This window comes from Neovison vison, chromosome 8 (assembly GCF_020171115.1).
Source record: "Neovison vison isolate M4711 chromosome 8, ASM_NN_V1, whole genome shotgun sequence".
NCBI lineage: Eukaryota > Metazoa > Chordata > Mammalia > Carnivora > Mustelidae > Neogale > Neogale vison.
Window position 1 is genome coordinate 95,768,012 of NC_058098.1, and position 17,256 is coordinate 95,785,267.

Below are 17,256 nucleotides of genomic sequence, written 5' to 3' on the forward strand. Positions count from 1 at the left end.
CAGCCTCCCGGTCAGACCCCGCTATTCAGGGCAGAACAGGGATCGGAAGGCAAATAGGCCCAGGTCTGGTCCACTTCTGAGGTGTGTATGAGAATACAGAGCATGTTGATGCCTGGCACACAGTAGGTGCTCAGTAAATGGTATAACTAACTTGTATGCACCAATGTTGTATGATAAACATTTAAAGTCACATTTTCTCTTCACTTTATATCCAAATACATAGCAACACAAGGCGGGCTATCTGACTCACGCCACATGCACTCTACCAAGAATGCTTTTTTTTTTCCCCCCTCCAAATGAGCTACATATCTGAGAAATGTGAAAAGCAGCCCTGTCCTAAAGTTTCATTGTATAAAGCAAATGTTGAATTTCCACAGCTGCTGGCTTCAGCCTACCCAGAGGAATAGTTTCAGTGAAATATTAATCTCTGAGAAAGCCACACTGGGGTAAGACTGCACAGTAATTCAAGCAGCATGTGCAAAATTTATTTAGTGTTGGCCAGGAATGGTTTTAATTATGTGAAGTCTTCAGAATGAGAAGAAAGTGACTGAAGATGTTTGACTAAATCAGTCACAGAGGCCCTGGACGCTCCCAGATCCCTCCCCAGTTTCAGTTTATTTCTGCAGGCCCCAAACCATACACACAGGGGAGGCTCCCAAGAAACCAGATGATGGCTCTGCCAGAACCCGGATGCAGCCAGCAGCAAAACCCACCAAGACAGGAAGCATCAGCACCCACAGGGCGGAGACCTCCCCGTAGCATGAAGGCCAGGTGTCTGGCTGTGGAAGGATAACCAGGGTAGAACAGAGGGAGGGGTGAGAATCCAGAAGGAATTTTCAGACCCCAGGGCACAGTATGAAAGATGCTTTCATCAAAGGTCGCGGGTGGGTGCCAGGCGCCGAGTGTGCTGTGTACCTGCTGGACACATCCCGTTTCCTGGAAGTCACTGGCTGAGGTGTGCTGTTGGACTTGAAGTAGCACCTAGGAGTGGAGAGAGGGCCAGGACCAGCTCTAAGGACCATACACGCCCTGAGGACTGGGCCTTGCAGACAGCAGAGGAGAGGCAGTCATAGGGGCCTTAAAAATGGTCACCAACCATTCCAAAACAGTGGAAGCCACAAGGTGTCCCCTAGGCTGGTGGGACAAAGAGAAAACCCAGGAAGTTATCTTTAGAGACTGCCTTTCAGCCTCTGGGTTCTGTCCACAGACACCAGAGCTCTGGCACCAGCCGGGGGAGGGGGGGGTAAAGAGGCAGAGGTTCCTGTTAATAAGAACATTAGTTAGTAAGAACATAAGAAAGGGGATAGGCATTTGAGAAGGAAATGAGCAAAGGCTGGTCCTTTGAGGGGCTAGGGATGGACACCAAGGTTCTCATCAGCCTGAGGTCAGTCCATCAGGGGGTCAGTATTTGGTGTCAAAGTGGGGCTGGTCATCCTCAGCAGGAGGAGAGGGGACAGGAGCCTGACTTCCAAGGGGAGTCCAGAGCTGAGGCTGGACGAGGGGAAATGGGAGTCTCCACTTGGATTTGCCAAATATCTCTCCAGCCCAGCACGTCCTAAATCCATCTCCCCGCCCACACATTTCCTCTTGTCTCTACAGTGTGCATAATCCCCTGGGCCTCCCGGTCACTCCACATCAGACTTGGGAATTATTGTGGGCCCTTCCTCTCCCTTGTCCTGGAAATTCTACCTCCTATCCCTTCTGACTCTCCATGCCATCTGCCACTTGCCTGACTCAGAAAAACCTCCCTTTCCTCCACCCCAACATCATACACTGGTGCCAGGTTGAGCACCTGGAAGCCATGTTCTAGCAATGCCGCTCCTCTGTGCTAAAATTACCACCTACACAGTCACATTCCTTCCAACACGGCCCAATGTCCAAGCAAATGAGAGTCACTCCCTTCCTCATATATTTCCCCATGGGATCTACCTCTGGGTTTCACTGTGCTGAATGTACTTCTCCACTTACTACATTTCTGAGTCCTACCCATCCTTGAAGATCGACATCACATCACCTCCCGTGAGGACTTTCTCTGACCCACCCCTGCATATGTAATAGCTACCTCTTTGGGACTCCTGTAACCCTGCATGCCAATCTTCTGCATATAGCTGAAGTGTGAGCTTTTAATATTTTGCACTAGGCTACAAGCTCTTTGAAAAGAAGGGCCTTACATCATATTCTCCTTCATGGAGGAGGCACAGGAAGACCCAGGAACACTGAGTTTGGCCAGAAGGTATGAAATGCAAAGGTGTCTGGCGGAATCCCATTGGAAAGGAAGGCTGGAGGCGTGCAGTAATCCTGGAGCGCTAACCGCTGGTGTGTGGGAGTCCTCAGCTGATGTGTGCCCTGACTGAGTAGACCAAATGGAGAGGAGAAGGCTCACTGACAACTCTGGAGGAAAGGAGCCTGCCAGTGTCTGCTGGAAAGAGAAGAAACAGTCACGGGGACTGTCAGGAAGTCATAAGAATAACACTGCGTACCGCACTGGGCAGGAAAAGAATTCCAACCCTGTGGGTCAGCCACACCAGCATGTGCTTGAGTAATTCTGACCAAATCCTGCGTGGCTCTCTCTTCAGAATGGGGAGTAGGACCAGACAGGCTGGAGATTTGTGGCTCCTTTAAGGAAGTCCATGAAAGAAGGCAATCCACTTGCCATTGTATTCCTAACCAGTATTCCTCAAGCAGAGACTTTGGTCCACCACCAGGAGGGTCCCCCAAGTCTAGTCTCTCTGAGGCATCCAGAAATGTGGGGACTCACAGAAATCATGCCCCACCAAGGAGCATGCAAGTGGGAACAAGAAGCATTCCTAGTCATCTGGTCTCTGCGGGCCTCCTGGCCCCAAGCTGAGTTCTCGGTCCACTACAATTATTAAAACCAGAGCATCAGTCAGAAGGGCGGAGCAAACACCCTGATGGCAGGGAGTCTGGAAGTCCAGTGCCGTCCCTCAGGGAGCTGCGGGAAAGAGAAATCCGAGGTGGGGCAACGCCAGCCTTCCTCGGCAGGAACCGCATCGATCCTTCGGGACGCGGGCAGCTTCCACCTGAGACACTCCTGATGGCTCTTTGCCAGGGGGAGCTGGTCCCACAGCTACACACGACCTGCTCTGTGACAATTCAAGTCCACACAGACAAACGCTGAGCATCTGGAAGGTGAAAATTCCTGAGCTGGGCAGACATCTCTCTGACTGCAACAGGGAGGCCTGCCCCAGCCCCACAGCCTCCCTGACACCCCAGCGGTCTCTGAGCTCACTCCAAGATGCTAGGGCTCAACCGAGGAGTTCCAAAGGGTCTACACATGTCTGAGTCCAGCTACATTTTTTAAACTGTTTTTTAAACCATAAGCAAATACAGTCAAGTGTGTGATAGGTCAAATGTGAGAGATCACAGACCCCAGGAGCTGCAGGGTGATATGCCCTCTTCAGAAACAAGGTTCTCCTGCCCAAACCGTGCCTATGTCTGAACACATGTAGTTAGTTCATCAGGAAAGTCGCAGTTCCAAAAATGTCTTTTAACCATCAGACCCAAGCAAGTCTCCTCATGCTTTAAAATCATGTGTGCAAGGACACTCCCACCACCCTGGCTCATGTGGGCTGTGCACAATTAAAGGTCAGGCAAGCCTCATGGGTATGCAGAGAGTGCACGCTCTAATAAAGATATAATAGTGCACCGTGCAGTAACGAGTGATCGCACAACACGCTGCACCGAGGACTGTGGGTAGCACTGATGCTTGTTTTATTCTTAGAGGGCTTGGCAGGCCTTTAAAGCTCCAGCTCAGAGATGCCTGGATGACTCAGTCGGTTAAGCATCTGCCTTCGCCTCAGGTCATGATTCCAGGGTCCTGGGATGGAGTCCCACATCAGGCTCCTTGCTTAGTGGGGAGCCTGCTTCTCCTTCAGCCTGCTATTCCCCCTGCTTGTGCTCTCTTTCTTTCTTGCTCTATCTCAAATAAACAAAATCTTAAAAATAAAAATAAAGTGAAATAAAAATCCCAACTCAGTAATGCAGGGACATGCTGTTACCATTCATTCCTCCTATAGGTGACAAAGTGAAAGTGATAATTGAAATTTGGGCTCAACATGGCAAATGCATTTCTTTCTTTCTTTCTTTCTTTCTTTCTTTCTTTCTTTCTTTCTTTTTCTTTTGGCTGTGTTAAAGGCTTTAAATGATACTAGAGAGAAACCGGCACTGAAGCTGTTGAAAATAATTTTAATAACATAATATTTCATAATGATACAATATGTTTGGGGAAGTATTTTCTGTCAAACAAAGATATAAATTGGTTGAAGAACCTGTTTATTCCTTTCAATTAGCTCCTTTATAATTAAGGAATGCAAACAGTTGTCACATAGTGTTTGAGTCAATGTTAAAACAAATTTTTCCTATATTCCTCTTTCAAGGTTCTGGGTCACCTTAATCAGAATAACCTGAATCTGCAAAGTATCCTATTTAAAAGTGTTATTACTTCCAATGCTGGCAGTCACAATTTTCTCAAGGCCTTACAGCTAATACAAAACACAATGATGTATTAATGGCGAGGATACTTTGAGGCCGCAACCGTCATCCCAAACCTTCCATTTCAAATTTTCATGTTCATCCATCACAACAGTCTCATTGCTTTCATTAATTAACTTTATATCGTAAGCTAGAATTATCACATAAAATAACATATACAACAAAATATTGTTTTTTTTTCTGTTTCACTCATGGATAAGCCATTTAAACTCATTTAAAGAGTTTTAATGCTAAAACATTTTTTAAAGTTTTTTTTAAAGATTTTATTTATTTTTTTGACAGAGTGAGAGAGCACAAGCAGGTAGAGAGGCAGGCAGAGGGAGAGGGAGAAGCAGGCTCCCCGCTGAGCAAGGAACCCGATGCAGGGCTCATCCCAGGACCCTGGGATCATGACCTGAGCCAAAGGCAATCGCTTAACCAACTGAGCCACCCAGGTGCCCCTAAAAAATTTTTTTAAGTCACTATGTCAGTCCATATTTACAAGAAACCCAATATATTCAGCAGGAAGGGGTTAAAGAAACAGATCTTCATTAGAAGGCAGAACCTAGCGAGTTGGTGTGTTTCTGCAGAGAACCCAGGTACAAATTTGGGGCTCAAAAAGATGATTATTGAATTAATCAGTGAGGCAGAAATGGCGTGTCCCTCACTCCTAATACTGGGAAAGGGAGGCGTTTTGGAAATAGAGACCCAGAAAAGGTCATGGAGTCAGTTTTGCTTGTTCTCGAAGACCCATCTTCCCAAAGAAACAGGACTTTCTTTGTGGGAAGCAGGGCAGACCAGAGATGAGATAGTGAATGAGTATCCACCTGTGGCCACTGACCAACAGGGCCAGCAGAGCTGAAGTATAGGCATAAGGGAAAGAGCTCAGGAGCCCTGGACTTGTGGTGGACGAGGTGGTCAGACACATGACTTGGGGGGGAAGGAGTCCAGAGAAAAAGGGCAGCTGGAAGTGAGCAGAAGCAAGACACAGACTAGGAATCATTCACTGGTTCATTCACTCACTCATTCATTGATTGAGCATCTAGTAACACAAGCAAGCTACTAGAGGCTGGGGTTACACCGATAAATAAGCCTCCATCAGTGTCTCTCTGGGACAGGGGAGTATTGTTCCCAAAGGAGAGCAGAGGGGGCAGAGAGAGGATGGGGGAGGCACAGTGAAGAGGCAGCCCCAAACGTGAGCCTCAAAGAAGAAACAGGAGTTAATCAAGCGGAAAATAGTGAGGATGGGGAAGGGGGAGCACATTCCAACAGAGATGGCATTCATGTAGAAAGACGGGATTTGAGACGGAAATCTGTGTAGCTGGGGAACAGAGGCGGATCAAAAGGAATGAAGCACAAAGTGAAAGGAAAGGAACAGCAAGAGATGATGCTACTGAAGGGGCCTGGCGTGCTCTGCGAGGGAGCTTGGACTCTTTCCTGTAGGCACTAGGGAGCCAAAGGAGATGCTATGCCGGGGACCGCACAGTATTCAGAATCTGCACGCACACTGCCCTTCGCAATCATTTCACCCCATTTGCTTGTGTGGCCTCCCACAAGAACTCCCTGAGAGCAGAACCTGGTCTTTGTCACCTTTTTCATCTTTACATCCTCGGAACCTAGTGTCGTGCCTGGAACGACAACAGTAGAGTGCGACAGGAACTCAACATGTGCATCATATGAACCAGTAAACGAATGAGCAAAGGGCAAAGTAGGGAAAGCAGAGCCTAAGAGGACAAATGCAGTTGACTATGGTCTCAAGAACACTGCCAAGGCAAAGGCTGAGACGTCAGAATGGGAAACCATCTGAAATATGATAAATGAGGAGACACTAGAGACGAAATCCCTTTGTCCCCAGTAGCACACAGAGGAAGCAGACAGAAAGATGACCATAGGGGAAGATACCTTGGAGTGGGATCAGTCACCTTGGCCTCGGGAAGCCGTTCTGAACTCCTGAGCTGTGTTGGGGGTTGAATTGTGTCCATCAGAAAATAAATAAATAAATGGCATGGTGAAGTCTTAAACTCGGTACCCCAGAATAGGACCTTATTTGGAAATAGGGTCTTTGCAAGGTTTAACTAAGTTAAGATGAGGCCATTAGGGTGGGCCCTCATCCAGTATGACTGGTGTCCTCATAAAAAGGGGACACACACAGAGGGAAGATGATGTGAAGACACAGGTAGAAGACATAAATGCTACGGGAAGTTACCTGGCTACAAGAAGCCAGGGAGACACCCGGAACAAATGCTTCCCCTGTGGTTTCAGAAGGAGCATGGCACTGCTGATACCTGTCTGGCCTCTAGAACTGTGAGACAATATGTTTCTGTTGTTCTAAGCCATTCACTTTGTAGTGCTTGGACATGGCAGCCCTAGTAATGTAATACAGGCTGGTGGTCAAAACAGATCAACACTTGGGGCAGACACCTGTGTTAATCCCCAGAAGGCATCTGCCTCTCCTCCTTGCTACAGGAGCTCCACTTTTGTTTGTGTCCATCCACTGGGGCCCAAGCCCTGGGTCATATCACTGACCCACGTCAACCTGGGTGGTCTCTTGCCATTCCACTTACCATGTGACCCAATTCTGGTCACTAGGTCTCACTAAAAGGACTGCTGTATCCACGACATAATTCAGTTGCTCGTGGATCTCTGTCTCCAACGTCCTGTTTAAAATAGTCAAGGCAATGGGACGCCTGGGTGGCTCAGTTGGTTAGACCACTGCCTTTGGCTCAGGTCATAATCCCAAGGTCCTGGGATCGAGTCCCACATTCTGCTCCTTACTTGGCATGGAGCTTGCTTCTCTCTCTGCCTCTGCCTGCCACTCTGCCTGCTTGTGTGTGCTCGCTCTCTCTGACAAATAAATAAACAAATAAAATCTTTAAAAAAATAAAATAAAATAAAATAGTCAAGGCAGAAACGGTGTCTAGCCAAATCTGGACAGATACTAAACTAATGATCAGTGGGGTTTCTAGACAACCTGATGGAGCTGGTAACTGAATTGATTTCCTTGACCCCACCTTATCAGGTTTGTCTTTCAGAGGCTAACCTTGACCTCTTGGGTTTAAACCTGTAGTTTTCCCTTATCTGATACTATTACCTCAATGGGACAAACGTCTCCTGGTATCTACATCAGCCAGTGAACCAGACAGTATTTTAATCTAGGCACTTACTTTCAGGGATTTCCTCATCCATAACCTAAGGCCACACCGACTTCTCCACACGGTAACACGCACAGATCATCCGGCTAGACCTGTAGGTCTGGGTTTGAGTTTTGCTTTTTTTTTTTTTTTTTTAAATTTTATTTATTTATCTGAGAGAGAGAAATCACAAGCAGATGGAGAGGCAGGTAGAGAGAGAGGGAAGCAGGCTCCCCGCTGAGCAGAGAGCCCGATGCGGGACTCGATCCCAGGACCCTGAGATCACGACCTGAGCCGAAGGCAGCGGCTTAACCCACTGAGCCACCCAGCTGCACGGCCTTTGTCGAACACAGAAGCTCACCCCCAGGTTTCTGCAGCTTAAACATACATCCAGTCCTTGCTGCGCCAGAGGCTAATGGAAAACCGTAAAGGGCGGAATAGGTCTTCACAGGGTCAGAAAGAGGGAGAGGAGGGAGCTGGGAGACTCGGAGTAGAGCTTTGTGCCACACCCCGCAAGGAGGGCAGAAGACTACATTTGGAAGGGCACAGGCACATCTGACAGGAGACCTGGGTTCAATCTCTGCTCCACTATGTGGCAGCTCTGTGACTCTGGGCAAACGACTTCAGATTTCTAAGCTTCAGTTTGGAAAACAGGAAATACAACTTAATATTCTAAAGAATTATGCTTAACAATGAGGTCATCTATGTCATGCCCCCAGCACGGTGTCTTGTGACCAGCAGGTGACCTCCCAGGACATATGCCTGGTTCTGAGTCACGCACATAGAACGTCTGAGATTTTTTTTTTTTTTCTTCACTGGAAGAATTAGTCCACTGAACATTAAAGAAACAATGAGACATGTTCCCATCAAATGGGCCATGCAGTTCTGTCACTTTTACCTCGAAGCATGTCACAAGCCATTTGTCCCCAGGATCTCTCATCTAGGTTACCCCGAATTAAAGCAATGGCTCCTAAACAGCCTCCCTACCTCCATTCTCTCCCCCTCTTCCAGTCCAACCTCCAGCAGGCCACCAGAATGGCATTCCAGAGCAGGGACTGGTAAACTACAGCTTGCAGGCAAATCCAGCCCGCTGCCTGTTTACGTGTTTCAAGTATTACTGGAACAGAGTGACACTCGCTCGTTTATGTCTGTCTATGGCTGTTTTGACCACTCTGTTGGCAGAGCTGAGTAGCTGTAGCACAGACTGTATGACCTGCAAAGTTTAAAATATTTATTCTCTGGTCTTCTACAGAAAAGTTTTGCTAGACCCTTGGTAACTTGTTCTAGAACACTCCCCTGGGTAACTCACCACTCTCTCCAGTCAATTGCGTCCAAGACAAAGTCTATGTGGTGTGAGCTGACCCTTCCCTATTCTCCCAGCTCACCTCTCGTTATTCCCCCCTGCAACCTAATCTCCATCCTCACTGAATGAGCACCCTCCAAACACGCCAGGTCCCTTCCCCAGAGCAACTCTATTCCCTTTCCATGTAGAAAACTTCTAACTACTCCTCGATATTCCTTCCTTTATGAAGCCTTCTAGCTTTGCCCCCTCAGCCCTATCCAAAGGCACTCCTTCCTTGGAAATGATATCCCACCGATAAATGGCGTGTTGTATACACTATGGGTCTTCCTCACTGGTCACCCCCATGCTAAACTGTCTTCTCTCTCTCTCCCCCTCCTGGAGCACTCTGTTCTCTCCCAGCACCGCATTTACCAAAGTTTGTAATCATGCATTTCTTTGTGTCTTTATCGCTTTAATGTCTGTGCCCTAACAACTGTGAGCTCTAAGAAGGCAGCAACTAGGACTTGGTGGATTCAACACCACATTACCGTTGTGTGGCCTGCAGCCAGTCACACAGTGGTTGTTGAGTTTGCTGAATAAGCAAATTGACTGGACAAATTAAAAAAAAAAAAAAGATTTTGCTAATAAATCAATGCAAATGAAAGAACCGAAGACATCAAAACTGTTCCTTTCTGAACATGCAGGATCCTGCCTCTCAGACCCTTCAGGTCTCCCATGGCCGAGAAGGGTGGATGGGCGACAGCAGCACTGGTAGCTGTGTGGATATTTGGATCCTATGCAAACCCTCATTCTTGGAATCAGCATGCGATGTGTACATGGCCCTTTCCCATATCCGTAAATTCAGATTCTGCACAACTGGAAGAAAGCCATACATAGGATATAGACTGGTCCACGTTTGCACTGAACTATTTGGAATCCTGTCATTCCTTCCTGAAGAACATCCTCTACTCCTTGTCTATTGAGGAAAGATCAGCAAGACTCCGAGAGCTCTTTCGCTCTGTCTCCAGGGAGAGTGACCTATGTGTCCCTCACACTCATACCCAGCCACTGTGTGAGAGACCCAGGTGGGACAGGATGGGGAGGGGGTTAGGCTGGAATGATCCTTCCCTGAATACCCATACCGCATCCTCTAGAACCAAGGGAACCGTCAAAGTTGAAATGTGACTCTTGAAAGACACACTATTCACTTTTCTTGACATTCAAAGCTCAAGTTCAAGCAAGTTATTCAGCTGAGTTGCTGCTGCGTGTGGGGAAAAAAAAATATCCCAAGGCCATTTCCTGTGTGGCCTTTCTCATTCTGGACAGCGTCTCTCTGAAAGCCCCATCCATAAAGGCCTTCTGTGAAGGTAAGTGCATTTCTTTGAGATGTATCCAAGAAGAGCAAAGACGCCATTTCAACCAAGGCAAATTTATGAAGTTGGCAGCTGAACCCTAATTCTAGCCTTGAGCCTTTGGGATGTCAGCACTGTGAACAAAGGCAGAGCTGAATTTCTTGTTTAAGTCAAGCTTTTAACCCTCTGTGGCATCTACCTCTGGTTTGAACAACAAAAGAATCCTATGTATTAAAACACAGAGATTGTCTTTGGCTCTAGATAAATGTATCTTCTCAGGGCCTGTTGGACCTGTGTCCTCTGAGCCTGGTAAAAAGCATTTATAAGGAAATGTCAGTCTTGTTCATTACTAAGAACTTTAGCAGCAGTAGCCAAATCACCTACAGTCATTCTAAGTGTAGGGTTGTCACCCCAACAAATCACCTGATAATGTCTTCCAATTTCTATAAGACCCAAGCAACTCTTTGTCTCCTTCTGCAGATTCACCTCCAGCCCTGATCTCCTTTTCCAGCGCAGTGTGGGAATGGGGAAGGGCACTGGCTTCGAAATGGACGAGAGACACGTGACGTGGGGCCCCAGCGCACTGTGCTCTCTCACAGACTATTTCAAAGACCAATTCAGTAGATGATGTATTACACATGCATCTGATATGATCTGGATCTGACCACACGTGATGACTCACGCTGGGCCCTGTGAAAAACATTTTCTCTACTGCCCCTACCAAAAGCTAAAGATCTGAAACACGTATCAGGAGTTTCATGAGTGATTTCCAGCCATTCACATGAAAGCTTTCCAGAACATGGGGAGAAGTATTAAAAATCTGTGTGAAAAAGAAAAATGACACAGAGATACTTCTGCCGGTGTGTACAGTGCATTCACAGCCACTCTGTGGGGCCCACTCTGGCTCTGTCCCTCCCCCTGTATACAGTAACAGGTCTTTCCATCTCTAAAACACTCCCTCTCTCCTGGTACTTCCAAAGCCAAGCTTCTGGAAAGAATTGCCTGTACTTGGTATCACTACCTCCTCATCTCACATTTGTTCCGTAAGCCTCCTCATCTTTCAAACTCCCCTCACCCTCACCAATAGCTCCCTAATTCCCAGATCCATGGCTGTTCCACTTCTTTTCTTAGTGGACTTCCGCATCACTTGATGTTATAGATTCCTCCCTCCCGGACTCTCCTCTTCCACATGGCAGTCTCCCATCACCTCCTGCCTCTCTGCCCAGCCCCTCCCTGTCGCCTGCACTGGGTCCTCCCTTTCCCCTCCCTCAGAGGCCACCCACTCTCGGAGGCAGTCTGGTACAGACAGATAGCACAGGCCCGGATCTGACTGCCTGGGCTAATATCCCAGGTCTATTACTTACAGCTGTATGACCTCGGGCAAGTGACGTACTGTCCCTGTGCCTCCACTTATTCATTTATAAAGCAGGTACAATAATGGCCTTCCCTGGCAATGGCTGTTGAGAGGATTAAGGCACGTGAAGTACTTAGAACGCACAGTAGAGACTCAATAAGCATTAGCCATCATAATTCCTCTTCCCATGCTCTCTCTCTCTCCTTGGGCAACTGAGCCATACCATGACTTCATCACCTCTTGTTAAAAGTTTGCCCTTGAACCTTCTTTAAGACTTCTCTCCTGGGGGCACCTGGGTGGCTCAGTGGGTTAAAGCCTCTGCCTTGGGCTCGGGTCATGATCCCAGGGTCCTGGGATCAAGCCCCGTATGGGGCTCTCTGCTCAGCGGGGAGTCTGCTTCCTTCCCTTCCTCTCTCTGCCTGCCTCTCTGCCTACTTGTGATCTATCTGTCAAATAAATAAATAAACTCTTAAGAAAAAAAAAAGACTTCTCTCCTGACCATCAAATCTACAAACCATGTGCCTACTAGACATGTCTCCCTGGCCATCCCTAAAATGCTTCAAGTTCGGTTTGTCTGAAACTGAGCTCATCATCTTTCCTGCAAATGCTGCTCTCCCTGTCCACAGCCCACCTCCCTCTGCTCCACCCCCTCCTCTCTTTCCCCCCGCCCCTCGCCTCCTCACCATGAAGTCTCCTAATGAATAGCACCACTATCTTTCCTCTTGGTTGTCCAGGCCAAAACCCCAGAGTCATCCTAGACTCCCGCCCTTCCCTTACTCCCCCGCGCAATCAGTCACCAAACTCTGTCAACTTCATTGCCAAAGTATTTCTTGAGCCTGTGCCCAATTCCCCACCCTTATGGCCAATGTCTCTAGAGCCTCATTATTTCTCACCTGGATGACAATAAGTAACAATAGTATTAAAAATAACTTTCACCGCTATTATCACATACTGATTATGGCTCAGTCACGGAGATAGACACTTCACCTACTTCATCTACATAATCCTGACCACCACCCAACCATGAGGGAGAACTTGGGAGTCCCTGTCTTCAGATGAGAAGACGGAGGCACAGAGAGGTTTAATAGATAGTCTGTTACACAAAGAAGCAAAGACGTTGTGGGGCAGGGACGCAGACGGAGGTTCGTCTGACTCCATACACCGGGCTTTTCCCCACTCTTGAAAACTGAATGGTGTCCTAACTGGTCTTCCTGCCCTCTATCTTATTCCTCTCCGATGTCTACTCTATGCCAGAAGGGTCTATTTTTACAATGAAACTCTGACTTCTCTCCTCTGTGTGAAATTCTATAGTAGCTCCCCAGTGCATACAGAATAAAATCTCAATTCTTCAGCAAGACTCTTCCTGATGTGGTCCCTTTGCCCGTTTATAGATCTGCCTCCTTTCTCTCCATCCATACTCACTCCCTTGCTTTCTTGGAGCACACCCTGCCTGCTCACCTGGCAGAGCGGTACTTCTTCCTGGCCTCTCTGACTGTGATGTCCTTCTTTTCTCATCAACCTGGATCCCTCTGTCTCAGCCTCCTGGACGCATGTCCTCTTGGACTCAGCTGCTATCCAAGCCCGGTGTAGGTGCCCCTCCTCTTGATGGCTATCTCACTCAGTGAGTGAGTCTAGCACAGAATTTTAGAGGCACAACAGTCATTGGCCGGGCACCTACTATATGTGAGAGCTCAAGGCAGCCTCCAAGGATTTGGGAATCAACAAGACATAAGTCCTGCATTCAGAGAACTTGCTTTAATGAGAGAGATGGATAGCAAAATACTGTATTCCTATCTCTGAGTGTCCTGTGTCCATGCTGGACTGCTGAGGCTCTTGAGCAAAAAGAGTATCTTGTTCTTCTCCGTGTCCCCAGGACCTCACACTGGTGCAAAGGGTGTCAGCAAACACTGACAGCTTCAGCTGAGCAGACACAGCAAAGCCACAAAGCTGTCTCTGTGACCAGGCAAGCCTACACCCCCAGGGACAACCTTCACTTTCACAGGCATCTTTTCCAGACTCTAAATGTCCAAGTCACTGTTTTCGGTACCTCTGCAACACCCTCACAGTGCCCCCTGTTTTGACACACAGCAGGGTCTAATGCTGGAGAACTTCCAGGCTGACCATCCCTGCCCCATGTAACTGACCCACGGAGAGAGGAAGGGACCGGGTCCACGTAGTAGAATAGTGTCAGTACTGACTCCCCTTCCAGTGCTCATTCTGTCCACCCACAGGTTCACCAGCACATCTCACTAGAGCAAGGAGAGGAGCTGCCGTCAGAGCGCGCTCTCCCAAGTGCACAAAGGACAGGAGCTTCCGGAAAATGATGTATGTGTCTTCCAGTAAGAGACCCCCTCCTACCCCTTCCCATGGGCTGCTGTGGCCTGTCTTGACAAGGTGAGCGAGTAAAAGGACCCGTCAGCTGTGTTTGTGGAAGTGCCAGAGGAAGACAGCTTTAGGCAGACCCTTTTGATCTGGGGTCCCTGCGCAGAAACAAGATCCCCCGACATCTGTTCCCTGCGGCTACTGACGGTCAGAATGACACGGGCAGAAGGGCACAGGGCAAAGGGGAAGAGGCTTACGTTACAACAGGTGTTTTGTAAAAAGCCTTCTTTCCCATACAAGTTTACGGTTACTCTTCTGCTGAGCAGCATTTCCGCCTGCTTTCACCTTAGAGGACAAAGTGCAAGCTGCCTGGATGATCAGACGAGGGTGACCGCCGTTTTGATCCCCAGAGCAGAGAGCTTACAACTGCTTCAGTCTCCCAGCAAGGTAAGGCCTCAGACACCAGGCAGGGGAGAGGAAAGGGGATAAACAAGGAGGACATGGTCATTCCCACCCCCAACCCACCCCGCACAACCCACACACCTGGTCTTGCCTTCTTGCAAACTAGATTTCCTAACAGCATCTTCAAGGATCACATGACCGTCTCCAAACTGTCTGGGGCAGTGGTGAAGGGCTTGGAGTCTGGGGGCCTGATGGGATCCCAGGTTTGCCTGTCATCTGTGGGTGGGATCCCGATTCCTCCTCCAACATCCATGTCAGAAGGTGGTCGTGAGGGGCAATACCAGGAAAGCAAGTCAAGTCCTTATCAAGGGGACTGACACCTGCCCCAGTGGTTACTATTGCCATCATCTACCAGCCACTTGCCCTGGGGTGACGCTGCTCCTCACAAGCGACCACCGCCCCTTGGGCTCTGCTCCTTGACCCTACGATGGAGCCTGTTTCTGCACCCCGGTGCCTTCTCTGTCACGGCACTAGCACACTGGGCTGTGTTGGCTGGGTTACTTGTCTGTCTCTCCATTCAGGAAAGGGTGTCTTGCAGGTCAGGATGAGTCTTACATGCTAGGGCATTCATCCACTCATTTCTCTTTTACTGAGCACCTCCTACATGCCGGGGGGCGGGGGGTCACTGAGTGGCGAGTAAATGAGGGAAGTCTTGGGATGACCTACAGAAACACTTATATCCAGGGTCCCATCAGCAAGCATATGTACCCATCACCTGTGGTGAGCCTCTTGCAAAAGACTCTGGGGTCCAAGAGCACTGCAACTGTGTAGACAGCTCCCACCCAGGGAACTTGGCAGCCCTGGAGTCTGATCTAGGAGGTCACATGCTGGATTTTATGTAAAACAGAGCTGAGAGACAACCCCCATCACCCTTCTCTCTCCTTTCCTCCTCCCTCCCCCACTAAGTTCAGCATTGTTTCAGCCTTTTGGATGCTGTCAAGGTAACATTCAAAACCCAGACTCAGGAGGGGCCATCCACACAGTTCATCAGCCAGAGCTTTGAAAAGAAAACAAAACAACCCACAACCACCAATGCAGCTTTGTTTGTGACTGAGGTTTCTTTGCTTACTGGAGACAGTGTCCCTCCCATGGCCCCTGGGCTCTGGTCCCATTGCCCTGAAGGAAACAGGCCAGTAGAGACAGGAGGGAGAGCCATCATTCAAAGAGCTCAGTACACCTGAGCTTAAAAGTCCCCCTCCACTGTCTCCCAACAAAGAGGAACAGACTCCTGCCCGGCTGAAAAGTTAGTTACCCCCTGACCAAGGCCCCATCACCAGCTCCCATCTCTTCACATACCTTGGCCTCTGTCAGTACCTTCCTTGGCTTTGTCCCACATACATGCAGTTTCCTGTCTGTCACACCCATGCTCACTAGTCCCCCCAAACCCAACAAGCTCCTACTTCTCCATTAAGACCCAACTCCAATACCCTCTTCTGTCAGAAATCTCACCTCATTCCATAGTGGTTGTTGCCATTTGGCCCCCAATTGTCAGCTCTTATCTCTTCTCCACTTGTCACACACTGATGATCTGTTCGTGTGTCCCTCACACATCGCGGACTATGACCATGATGATAAGGACCACGTCCTCTTCATGTTTGTGTCTCTGGCAGCCAGCACCAGCCACTCACCCCACGTGTAGTCCAAACCCACCCTGACACTTATGATCCCATCCAATTGTGTCTAAACCAAATGCCCCTTACAGCACCAAACAGATTTTCACCTAGAGGCCAACAGTGGAAGTAGATTTCACGGGGAACACAGCCCAAGACCAAAACAGGGGGAGGTAGCTTTCCCTAGAACCAGACCCAAGCAGGAAGGAGCTTCATGAATCTGCCTGCTGGTCAGTGACGAAGGGCTACTCAAGACGGCAGCCAAGATGCGATGTTCTGGGCCTCAGTGAAAATGCAGGGGATGCCCCAAAGATGTTGAGTCTGACCTTACTGCAGTCCTCAGCACCCAGGGGAATCTGTTTCTCAGATCAGCCAGCTGCTGGCCCGAGAGGTGCTAATGCCAGGAGGTAGTAAGAGTGTGGTGTCTGAAAGGGGGGAGGCAATCTGAGGGGTCTCTAACGGGTTGATGGGTAGGAAGATTCTCACCCTACTCTATCCTCAAAAGCAACTTTATCAGAGTATTTCTGTGACCCCTAACAAAACGCAAGGCCTTGCGCATACCAGGTAACCTCATCCCACTGAAGTCTGGGGGACAACCTGCCAAAACAAGCAAACTCCGGGGGGCCGTAGCTATATGGGTCAGCTGTGGAAGAAGCCAGAACACACAAACATGCGGGTATCTGTGCAAGGCCGTCTGGCCCACAGAGCAAGTGTCTAAGGGAACAGTGAGGAAGGGGCTCAGCTTTCAAAGGCAGTGCTGCGTTCACGGCAATACAAGATTCCAAGTCAGTGGAGCGACCACCTGTAAACCTGGTATCCAGGACCACACACAGCGCAAATAGGTCAGTGACCAGTTCCAAACCCGGTTCCCCAAAACCCCGTATGGGGCATTAAATTCTCTTAGCAAGTTTTGCCTTTATTATATAAACGGTCCTTATAAAACTTGAAGAGAAAGCGCACTCTGCATCTGATCAGGATAAGGTGGGGAACCCGGAGGGCACCACTGACCACCCCCATCACACATTCGTTGATGGATTTCACCGTACTTACGTGCTCGCTGCACACCGCTAGGGGTCCGGTCTTGGGAAGGGCAAAGCTGGAGTCAGTTCCTGACCCCAAGTCTAAATCTCTCTCTCCCCCTGGCAGGTGAACTCCACACCCTCCTCCCCCAAGACTTCGTGCTCTGCTGACCCTAACCTACGGCTCACTTACGGCTGCATTTAGCATCAAGTTTATTGGTGATGACCCGGCA

At 48.8% G+C, this 17,256-nt stretch overlaps 1 protein-coding gene across 6 annotated transcripts in view; it reads right to left on the reverse strand.

Moving 5' to 3' along the window:
- The window catches only part of EVA1A (eva-1 homolog A, regulator of programmed cell death), a 57,329-nt gene that overhangs the window by 28,466 nt on the left and 11,607 nt on the right, over nucleotides 1-17,256 (reverse strand). For 2 of the 6 annotated variants that reach the window (XM_044261499.1, XM_044261500.1), the window contains exon 1: nucleotides 916-1,244. The exons of the other annotated variants lie outside the window; for them this stretch is intronic. The gene's annotated coding sequence lies outside the window, so the exon portion shown is untranslated. Of the gene's footprint in view, nucleotides 1-915; nucleotides 1,245-17,256 lie in introns of those variants that run through there. 6 annotated transcript variants of the gene reach the window in all.